The sequence below is a fragment of the Heptranchias perlo genome, unplaced genomic scaffold (genome assembly GCF_035084215.1).
Source record: "Heptranchias perlo isolate sHepPer1 unplaced genomic scaffold, sHepPer1.hap1 HAP1_SCAFFOLD_938, whole genome shotgun sequence".
Lineage (NCBI taxonomy): Eukaryota > Metazoa > Chordata > Chondrichthyes > Hexanchiformes > Hexanchidae > Heptranchias > Heptranchias perlo.
This window is the reverse complement of record NW_027139979.1, coordinates 10,956-21,910: the sequence shown is the minus strand read 5'-3', so window position 1 is coordinate 21,910 and position 10,955 is coordinate 10,956.

Here is a 10,955-nt window from a genome sequence, read left to right as displayed (position 1 = left end):
CCCGCACTGACCGTCTGGGGCACTGACCCCCGCACTGACCGTCTGGGACAGGGACCCCTGCACTGGCCGTCTGGGATAGTGATCCTCGCAATGACCGTCTGGGACAGGGACCCCCGCACTGACCGTCTGGGACAGGGACCCCTGCACTGGCCGTCTGGGATAGTGATCCTCGCAATGACCGTCTGGGACAGGGACCCCCGCACTGACCGCCTGGGACAGGGACCCCTGCACTGGCCGTCTGGGATAGTGATCCTCGCAATGACCGTCTGGGACAGGGACCCCCGCACTGGCCGTCTGGGATAGTGATCCTCGCACTGACCGTCTGGGACACCGCAAAGACCGTTTGGGACAGGGACCCTCACGCCGACTGTCTGGGACAGGGTCTGTCTCGTGCTGACCGTCCGGGACGGGGACCGTCTCGCTAACTGCCTCCCTTCCCCCACTCCCCAGGCTGAGATCGGTGAGCAGGCCGGACTGGAGCCTGGGCCTCGCCTGGATCTGCACTGGGCACAATCTCCAGTCAGGTCGAGCTCATTTCAGTCAAATTGATCTTTCTTTCCCCTCCCCCCTTCTCCAAACCTCTCCCCCCTCCCCGTCTCCCCCTCCGTCTCTCCAACCCTCCCCCCTTCTCCGACCCTCCCCTCCCCCCTCCCCGTCTCCCCCTCCGTCTCTCCAACCCTCCCCCCTTCTCCGACCCTCCCCTCCCCCTCCCCGTCTCCCCCTCCGTCTCTCAACCCTCCCCCCTTCTCCGACCCTCCCCTCCCCCCTCCCCGTCTCCCCCTCCGTCTCTCCAACCACCCCCCTCCCCTCCCATCCCCTCACTCCCTGTTACTCCGCCCACCCCCCTCAACACTCTCCTCCCCTCCCCTGCCTCCCTCCCCCGACCCTCCCCCTCCCCGACCCTCCCCTCTCCCCGACCATGCCCCCGCCAAACCTTCCACCTCACTCCGTCTCCCTCCCTCCGTCCGTCCACTCCCTCCCTCTGTCCGTCCCTCTCTCCGTCCCTCTCCCTCACTCTCTCCCTCCCCCTCTCCGTCCCTCTCCCTCCCTCTCTCGCTCCCTCTCCCTCCCTCTCTCCCTCCCCCTCTCCGTCCCTCTCCCTCCTCTCCCTCCCCCTCCCTCCCTGGCTCCCTCTTCCTCCCTCTCTCTGTCTCTCTCCGTCCCTCTCTCCCTCCTCTCCCTCTCCCTCTCCCTCCCTCCCTCTCTCCCTCCCTCACTCCCTCTTCCGCCCCCTCTCCCTCCTCTCCCTCTCCCTCCCTCCCTCCCTCTCTCCCTCCCTCACTCTCGCTTCCTCCCTCTCTCCGTCTCTCTCCCTCCCTCTGTCCGTCCCCCTCTCCGTCCCTCTCTCCCTCCCCCTCCCTCCCTCACTCCCTCTTCCTCCCTCTCTCTGTCTCTCTCCGTCCCTCTCTCCCTCCTCTCCCTCTCCCTCCCTCCCTCCCTCTCTCCCACCCTCACTCCCTCTTCCTCCCCCTCTCCCTCCTCCCCCTCTCCCTCCTCTCCCTCTCCCTCCCTCCCTCCCTCTCTCCCTCCCTCACTCCCTCTCTCCCTCCCTCACTCCCTCTTCCTCCCCCTCTCCCTCCTCCCCTCTCCCTCCTCTCCCTCTCCCTCCCTCCCTCCCTCTCTCCCTCCCTCACTCCCGCTTCCTCCCCCTCTCCGTCCTCTCCCTCTCCCTCCCTCCCTCCCTCTCTCCCTCCCTCACTCTCGCTTCCTCCCTCTCTCCGTCTCTCTCCCTCCCTCTGTCCGTCCCCCTCTCCGTCCCTCTCCCTCCCTCTCTCCCTCCCCCTCCCTCCCTCACTCACTCCCTCTTCCTCCCTCTCTCCGTCTCTCTCCGTCCCTCTCTCCCTCCCCCTCCCTCTCTCCGTCCTCTCCCTCCCCCTCCCTCTCTCCCTCCCTTGCTCCCTCTTTCTCCCTCTCTCCGTCTCTCTCGGTCCCTCTCTCCCTCCCCCTCCCTCCCTCCCTCTCTCCCTCCCTCCCTCCCTCTTCCTCCCTCTCTCCGTCTCTCTCGGTCCCTCTCTCCCTCCCCCTCCCTCTCTCCGTCCCTCTCCCTCCCTCTCTCCCTCCCCCTCCCTCCCTCACTCACTCCCTCTTCCTCCCTCTCTCCGTCTCTCTCCGTCCCTCTCTCCCTCCCCCTCCCTCTCTCCGTCCTCTCCCTCCCCCTCCCTCTCTCCCTCTCTCCCTCCCTTGCTCCCTCTTCCTCCCTCTCTCCGTCTCTCTCGGTCCCTCTCTCCCTCTCCCTCCCTCGCTCCCTCTCTCCCTCCCTCTTCCTCCCTCTCTCCGTCTCTCTCGGTCCCTCTCTCCCTCCCCCTCCCTCTCTCCGTCTCTCTCGGTCCCTCTCTCCCTCCCTCCCCCTGGACAGGTGGCCTCGCTGGTGATTTTTTCACTGGTCGCTGACAATGGTTACCAGACCCACCGCAGCACGGAGAAGGTTTGTGTTTTCAGCGGCAGGGCCTTCATCTGCCGCCTCCTCTTCTTCTCCACGTTTGTCACAATGGTGACCTGTCTGGTCTTCCTCGGCCTCGATCCCTACCTCCCAGATGTGCAAGTCGGCGACTACCTGAGAATCATTTGCCTCATCGACCTGGTGACCGCAGGTAGGTCGTCCCAGTGGGCAGGAGGGAGGGGAGATTAACTCAAGGTCCCCGGGGTTAGATACAGAGTAAAGCTCCCTCTACACTGTCCCATCAAACACTCCCAGGGCAGGTACAGGGTTAGATACAGAGTAAAGCTCCCTCTACACTGTCCCATCAAACACTCCCAGGGTCAGGTACAGGGTTAGATACAGAGTAAAGCTCCCTCTACACTGTCCCATCAAACACTCCCAGGGACAGGTACAGGGTTAGATACAGAGTAAAGCTCCCTCTACACTGTCCCATCAAACACTCCCAGGGCAGGTACAGGGTTAGATACAGAGTAAAGCTCCCTCTACACTGTCCCATCAAACACTCCCAGGGAGAGGTACAGGGTTAGATACAGAGTAAAGCTCCCTCTACACTGACCCATCAAACACTCCCAGGGCAGGTACAGGGTTAGATACAGAGTAAAGCTCCCTCTACACTGTCCCATCAAACACTCCCAGGGCAGGTACAGGGTTAGATACAGAGTAAAGCTCCCTCTACACTGTCCCATCAAACACTCCCAGGGCAGGTACAGGGTTAGATACAGAGTAAAGCTCCCTCTGCACTGTCCCGTCAAACACTCCCAGGGGCAGGTACAGGGTTAGATACAGAGTAAAGCTCCCTCTACACTGTCTCATCAAACACTCCCAGGGCAGGTACAGGGTTAGATACAGAGTAAAGCTCCCTCTACACTGTCCCGTCAAACACTCCCAGGGCAGGTACAGGGTTAGATACAGAGTAAAGCTCCCTCTACACTGTCCCATCAAACACTCCCAGGGCAGGCACAGGGTTAGATACAGAGTAAAGCTCCCTCTACACTGTCCCATCAAACACTCCCAGGGTCAGGTACAGGGTTAGATACAGAGTAAAGCTCCCTCTACACTGTCCCATCAAACACTCCCAGGGCAGGTACAGGGTTAGACACAGAGTGAAGCTCCCTCTACACTGTCCCATCAAACACTCCCAGGGCAGGTACAGGGTTAGATACAGAGTAAAGCTCCCTCCACACTGTCCCATCAAACACTCCCAGGGTCAGGTACAGGGTTAGATACAGAGTAAAGCTCCCTCTACACTGTCCCATCAAACACTCCCAGGGCAGGTACAGGGTTAGATACAGAGTAAAGCTCCCTCTACACTGTCCCATCAAACACTCCCAGGGCAGGTACAGGGTTAGATACAGAGTAAAGCTCCCTCTACACTGTCCCATCAAACACTCCCAGGGCAGGTACAGGGTTATATACAGAGTAAAGCTCCCTCTACACTGTCCCGTCAAACACTCCCAGGGCAGGTACAGGGTTAGATACAGAGTAAAGCTCCCTCTACACTGTCCCATCAAACACTCCCAGGGCAGGTACAGGGTTAGATACAGAGTAAAGCTCCCTCTACACTGTCCCATCAAACACTCCCAGGGCAGGTACAGGGTTAGACACAGAGTGAAGCTCCCTCTACACTGTCCCATCAAACACTCCCAGGGCAGGTACAGGGTTAGATACAGAGTAAAGCTCCCTCCACACTGTCCCATCAAACACTCCCAGGGTCAGGTACAGGGTTAGATACAGAGTAAAGCTCCCTCTACACTGTCCCATCAAACACTCCCAGGGCAGGTACAGGGTTAGATACAGAGTAAAGCTCCCTCTACACTGTCCCATCAAACACTCCCAGGGCAGGTACAGGGTTATATACAGAGTAAAGCTCCCTCTACACTGTCCCGTCAAACACTCCCAGGGCAGGTACAGGGTTAGATACAGAGTAAAGCTCCCTCTACACTGTCCCATCAAACACTCCCAGGGCAGGTACAGGGTTAGATACAGAGTAAAGCTCCCTCTACACTGTCCCATCAAACACTCCCAGGGCAGGTACAGGGTTAGATACAGAGTAAATCTCCCTCTACACTGTCCCGTCAAACACTCCCAGGGCAGGTACAGGGTTAGATACAGAGTAAAGCTCCCTCTACACTGTCCCGTCAAACACTCCCAGGGCAGGTACAGGGTTAGATACAGAGTAAAGCTCCCTCTACACTGTCCCATCAAACACTCCCAGGGCAGGTACAGGGTTAGATACAGAGTAAAGCTCCCTCGACACTGTCCCATCAAACACTCCCAGGGCAGGTACAGGGTTAGATACAGAGTAAAGCTCCCTCTACACTGTCCCATCAAACACTCCCAGGGTCAGGTACAGGGTTAGATACAGAGTAAAGCTCCCTCTACACTGTCCCGTCAAACACTCCCAGGGTCAGGTACAGGGTTAGATACAAAGTAAAGCTCCCTCTGCACTGTCCCATCAAACACTCCCAGGGTCAGGTACAGGGTTAGATACAGAGTAAAGCTCCCTCTACACTGTCCCATCAAACACTCCCAGGGCAGGTACAGGGTTAGATACAGAGTAAAGCTCCCTCTACACTGTCCCATCAAACACTCCCAGGGCAGGTACAGGGTTAGATACAGAGTAAAGCTCCCTCTACACTGTCCCATCAAACACTCCCAGGGTCAGGTACAGGGTTAGATACAGAGTAAAGCTCCCTCTACACTGTCCCGTCAAACACTCCCAGGGTCAGGTACAGGGTTAGATACAGAGTAAAGCTCCCTCTACACTGTCCCATCAAACACTCCCAGGGTCAGGTACAATGTTAGATACAGAGTAAAGCTCCCTCTACACTGTCCCGTCAAACACTCCCAGGGCAGGTACAGGGTTAGATACAGAGTAAAGCTCCCTCCACACTGTCCCATCAAACACTCCCAGGGCAGGTACAGGGTTAGATACAGAGTAAAGCTCCCTCTACACTGTCCCGTCAAACACTCCCAGGGCAGGTACAGGGTTAGATACAGAGTAAAGCTCCCTCTACACTGTCCCATCAAACACTCCCAGGGCAGGTACAGGGTTAGATACAGAGTAAAGCTCCCTCTACACTGTCCCGTCAAACACTCCCAGGGCAGGTACAGGGTTAGATACAGAGTAAAGCTCCCTCTACACTGTCCCATCAAACACTCCCAGGGCAGGTACAGGGTTAGGTACAGAGTAAAGCTCCCTCTACACTGTCCCGTCAAACACTCCCAGGGCAGGTACAGGGTTAGATACAGAGTAAAGCTCCCTCTACACTGTCCCATCAAACACTCCCAGGGCAGGTACAGGGTTAGATACAGAGTAAAGCTCCCTCTACACTGTCCCATCAAACACTCCCAGGGCAGGTACAGGGTTAGATACAGAGTAAAGCTCCCTCTACACTGTCCCATCAAACACTCCCAGGGTCAGGTACAGGGTTAGATACAGAGTAAAGCTCCCTCTACACTGTCCCATCAAACACTCCCAGGGCAGGTACAGGGTTAGATACAGAGTAAAGCTCCCTCTACACTGTCCCATCAAACACTCCCAGGGCAGGTACAGGGTTAGATGCAGAGTAAAGCTCCCTCTACACTGTCCCGTCAAACACTCCCAGGGCAGGTACAGGGTTAGATACAGAGTAAAGCTCCCTCTACACTGTCCCATCAAACACTCCCAGGGCAGGTACAGGGTTAGATACAGAGTAAAGCTCCCTCTACACTGTCCCGTCAAACACTCCCAGGGCAGGTACAGGGTTAGATACAGAGTAAAGCTCCCTCTACACTGTCCCGTCAAACACTCCCAGGGCAGGTACAGGGTTAGATACAGAGTAAAGCTCCCTCCACACTGTCCCATCAAACACTCCCAGGGTCAGGTACAGGGTTAGATACAGAGTAAAGCTCCCTCTACACTGTCCCATCAAACACTCCCAGGGCAGGTACAGCACAGGTTAGATACAGAGTAAAGCTCCCTCTGCACTGTCCCATCAAACACTCCCAGGGCAGGTACAGGGTTAGATACAGAGTAAAGCTCCCTCTACACTGTCCCATCAAACACTCCCAGGGCAGGTACAGGGTTAGATACAGAGTAAAGCTCCCTCTACACTGTCCCATCAAACACTCCCAGGGCAGGTACAGGGTTAGATACAGAGTAAAGCTCCCTCTACACTGTCCCATCAAACACTCCCAGGGCAGGTATGGGGTTAGATACAGAGTAAAGCTCCCTTTACACTGTCCCATCGAACACTCGCAGGTCAGGTATAACACAGGTTAGATACAGAGTAAAGCTCCCTCTACACTGTCCCATCAAACACTCCCAGGGCAGGTACAGGGTTAGATACAGAGTAAAGCTCCCTCTACACTGTCCCGTCAAACACTCCCAGGGCAGGTACAGGGTTAGATACAGAGTAAATCTCCCTCTACACTGTCCCATCAAACACTCCCAGGGCAGGTACAGGGTTAGATACAGAGTAAAGCTCCCTCTACACTGTCCCATCAAACACTCCCAGGGCAGGTACAGGGTTAGATACAGAGTAAAGCTCCCTCTACACTGTCCCGTCAAACACTCCCAGGGCAGGTACAGGGTTAGATACAGAGTAAATCTCCCTCTACACTGTCCCATCAAACACTCCCAGGGCAGGTACAGGGTTAGATACAGAGTAAAGCTCCCTCTACACTGTCCCGTCAAACACTCCCAGGGCAGGTACAGGGTTAGATACAGAGTAAAGCTCCCTCTACACTGTCCCATCAAACACTCCCAGGGCAGGTACAGGGTTAGGTACAGAGTAAAGCTCCCTCTACACTGTCCCGTCAAACACTCCCAGGGCAGGTACAGGGTTAGATACAGAGTAAAGCTCCCTCTACACTGTCCCATCAAACACTCCCAGGGCAGGTACAGGGTTAGATACAGAGTAAAGCTCCCTCTACACTGTCCCATCAAACACTCCCAGGGCAGGTACAGGGTTAGATACAGAGTAAAGCTCCCTCTACACTGTCCCATCAAACACTCCCAGGGTCAGGTACAGGGTTAGATACAGAGTAAAGCTCCCTCTACACTGTCCCATCAAACACTCCCAGGGCAGGTACAGGGTTAGATACAGAGTAAAGCTCCCTCTACACTGTCCCATCAAACACTCCCAGGGCAGGTACAGGGTTAGATGCAGAGTAAAGCTCCCTCTACACTGTCCCATCAAACACTCCCAGGGCAGGTACAGCACAGGTTAGATACAGAGTAAAGCTCCCTCTGCACTGTCCCATCAAACACTCCCAGGGCAGGTACAGGGTTAGATACAGAGTAAAGCTCCCTCTACACTGTCCCATCAAACACTCCCAGGGCAGGTACAGGGTTAGATACAGAGTAAAGCTCCCTCTACACTGTCCCATCAAACACTCCCAGGGCAGGTACAGGGTTAGATACAGAGTAAAGCTCCCTCTACACTGTCCCATCAAACACTCCCAGGGCAGGTATGGGGTTAGATACAGAGTAAAGCTCCCTTTACACTGTCCCATCGAACACTCGCAGGTCAGGTATAACACAGGTTAGATACAGAGTAAAGCTCCCTCTACACTGTCCCATCAAACACTCCCAGGGCAGGTACAGGGTTAGATACAGAGTAAAGCTCCCTCTACACTGTCCCGTCAAACACTCCCAGGGCAGGTACAGGGTTAGATACAGAGTAAATCTCCCTCTACACTGTCCCATCAAACACTCCCAGGGCAGGTACAGGGTTAGATACAGAGTAAAGCTCCCTCTACACTGTCCCATCAAACACTCCCAGGGCAGGTACAGGGTTAGATACAGAGTAAAGCTCCCTCTACACTGTCCCGTCAAACACTCCCAGGGCAGGTACAGGGTTAGATACAGAGTAAATCTCCCTCTACACTGTCCCATCAAACACTCCCAGGGCAGGTACAGGGTTAGATACAGAGTAAAGCTCCCTCTACACTGTCCCATCAAACACTCCCAGGGCAGGTACAGGGTTAGATACAGAGTAAAGCTCCCTCTACACTGTCCCATCAAACACTCCCGGGGCAGGTACAGGGTTAGATACAGAGTAAAGCTCCCTCTACACTGTCCCATCAAACACTCCCAGGGCAGGTACAGGGTTAGATACAGAGTAAAGCTCCCTCTACACTGTCCCATCAAACACTCCCGGGGCAGGTACAGGGTTAGATACAGAGTAAAGCTCCCTCTACACTGTCCCATCAAACACTCCCAGGGCAGGTACAGGGTTAGATACAGAGTAAAGCTCCCTCTACACTGTCCCATCAAACACTCCCAGGGCAGGTACAGGGTTAGATACAGAGTAAAGCTCCCTCTACACTGTCCCATCAAACACTCCCAGGGTCAGGTACAGGGTTAGATACAGAGTAAAGCTCCCTCTACACTGTCCCATCAAACACTCCCAGGGCAGGTACAGGGTTAGATACAGAGTAAAGCTCCCTCTACACTGTCCCATCAAACACTCCCAGGGCAGGTACAGGGTTAGATACAGAGTAAAGCTCCCTCTACACTGTCCCATCAAACACTCCCAGGGCAGGTACAGGGTTAGATACAGAGTAAAGCTCCCTCTACACTGTCCCATCAAACACTCCCAGGGTCAGGTACAGGGTTAGATAGAGAGTAAAGCTCCCTCTACACTGTCCCATCAAACACTCCCAGGGCAGGTACAGGGTTAGATAGAGAGTAAAGGTCCCTCTACACTGTCCCATCAAACACTCCCAGGGCAGGTACAGGGTTAGATACAGAGTAAAGCTCCCTCTACACTGTCCCATCAAACACTCCCAGGGCAGGTACAGCACAGGTTAGATACAGAGTAAAGCTCCCTCTACACTGTCCCATCAAACACTCCCAGGGACAGGTACAGGGTTAGATACAGAGTAAAGCTCCCTCTACACTGTCCCATCAAACACTCCCAGGGCAGGTACAGGGTTAGATACAGAGTAAAGCTCCCTCTACACTGTCCCGTCAAACACTCCCAGGGCAGGTACAGTGTTAGATACAGAGTAAAGCTCCCTCTACACTGTCCCATCAAACACTCCCAGGGCAGGTACAGGGTTAGATACAGAGTAAAGCTCCCTCTGCACTGTCCCGTCAAACACTCCCAGGGCAGGCACAGGGTTAGATACAGAGTAAAGCTCCCTCTACACTGTCCCATCAAACACTCCCAGGGTCAGGTACAGGGTTAGATACAGAGTAAAGCTCCCTCTACACTGTCCCATCAAACACTCCCAGGGCAGGTACAGGGTTAGATACAGAGTAAAGCTCCCTCTACACTGTCCCATCAAACACTCCCAGGGCAGGTACAGGGTTAGATACAGAGTAAAGCTCCCTCTACACTGTCCCATCAAACACTCCCAGGGCAGGTACAGGGTTAGATACAGAGTAAAGCTCCCTCCACACTGTCCACTCCCGGGGCAGGTACAGGGATGAGGTGAATGTTTTTAGCCGGTGGGTTGTTCAGACCTGGAATTCGCTGTGTGAAAGGGCCGGTTGAAATTTGCAGGGCTCCGGGGGGAGAGAGCAGGGGGAGCGGGGTTAATTGGAGAGCTCGTTCGCAGAGCCAGCACAGGCGCGACGGGCCGATCGGCCTCCGCCGGCAGAGACCTGAGGCGTGTCTCAGCCGCCCCCCCACCGGGGTTCCAGACGTCTGCCCGACGGCCATGGCAGTAGGGCGGAGACCAATGGAAGCCCCCACCGCCTGCCCCGTGCTGTAATCACCCGCAGGGCGGTGAACCCGGCAGGTCAGGGAGGGGAAGCAAGCTCCTGTCTCAAGGTTTCGGCTGTGGGTCAGAGGGCAGCGACCACTCGCCTCCCGAGTCACGGAGTCGCGGGGATCGAGGGCCCCTCCCTCCGCCTCACCTCCCGCTCCAGAGACTTGAGTGGAAAATCCGGGCCGATGCTCCCCCAGTGCCCAGTACCGAGGGAGGGCAGCACAGAAATGGGATTAAATTATCATCAGAATATAGAGCAGATAACTGGGAGATATCACACAGAAATGGGATTAAATTATCATCAGAATATAGAGCAGATAACTGGGAGATATCACACAGAAATGGGATTAAATTATGATCAGAATATACAGCAGATAACGTGGAGATATCACACAGAGATGGGATTATATTATAATCAGAATATACAGCAGATAACTGGGAGATATCACACAGAGATGGGATTAGATTATAATCAGAATATAGAGCAGATAACTGGGAGATATCACACAGAAATGGGATTATATTATAATCAGAATATACAGCAGATAACTGGGAGATATCACACAGAAATGGGATTAAATTATAATCAGAATATACAGCAGATAACTGGGAGATATCACACAGAAATGGGATTATATTATAATCAGAATATACAGCAGATAACTGGGAGATATCACACAGAAATGGGATTGGATTATAATCAGAATATACAGCAGATAACCGGGAGATATCACACAGAGATGGGATTATATTATAATCAGAATATACAGCAGATAACTGGGAGATATCACACAGAGATGGGATTAGATTA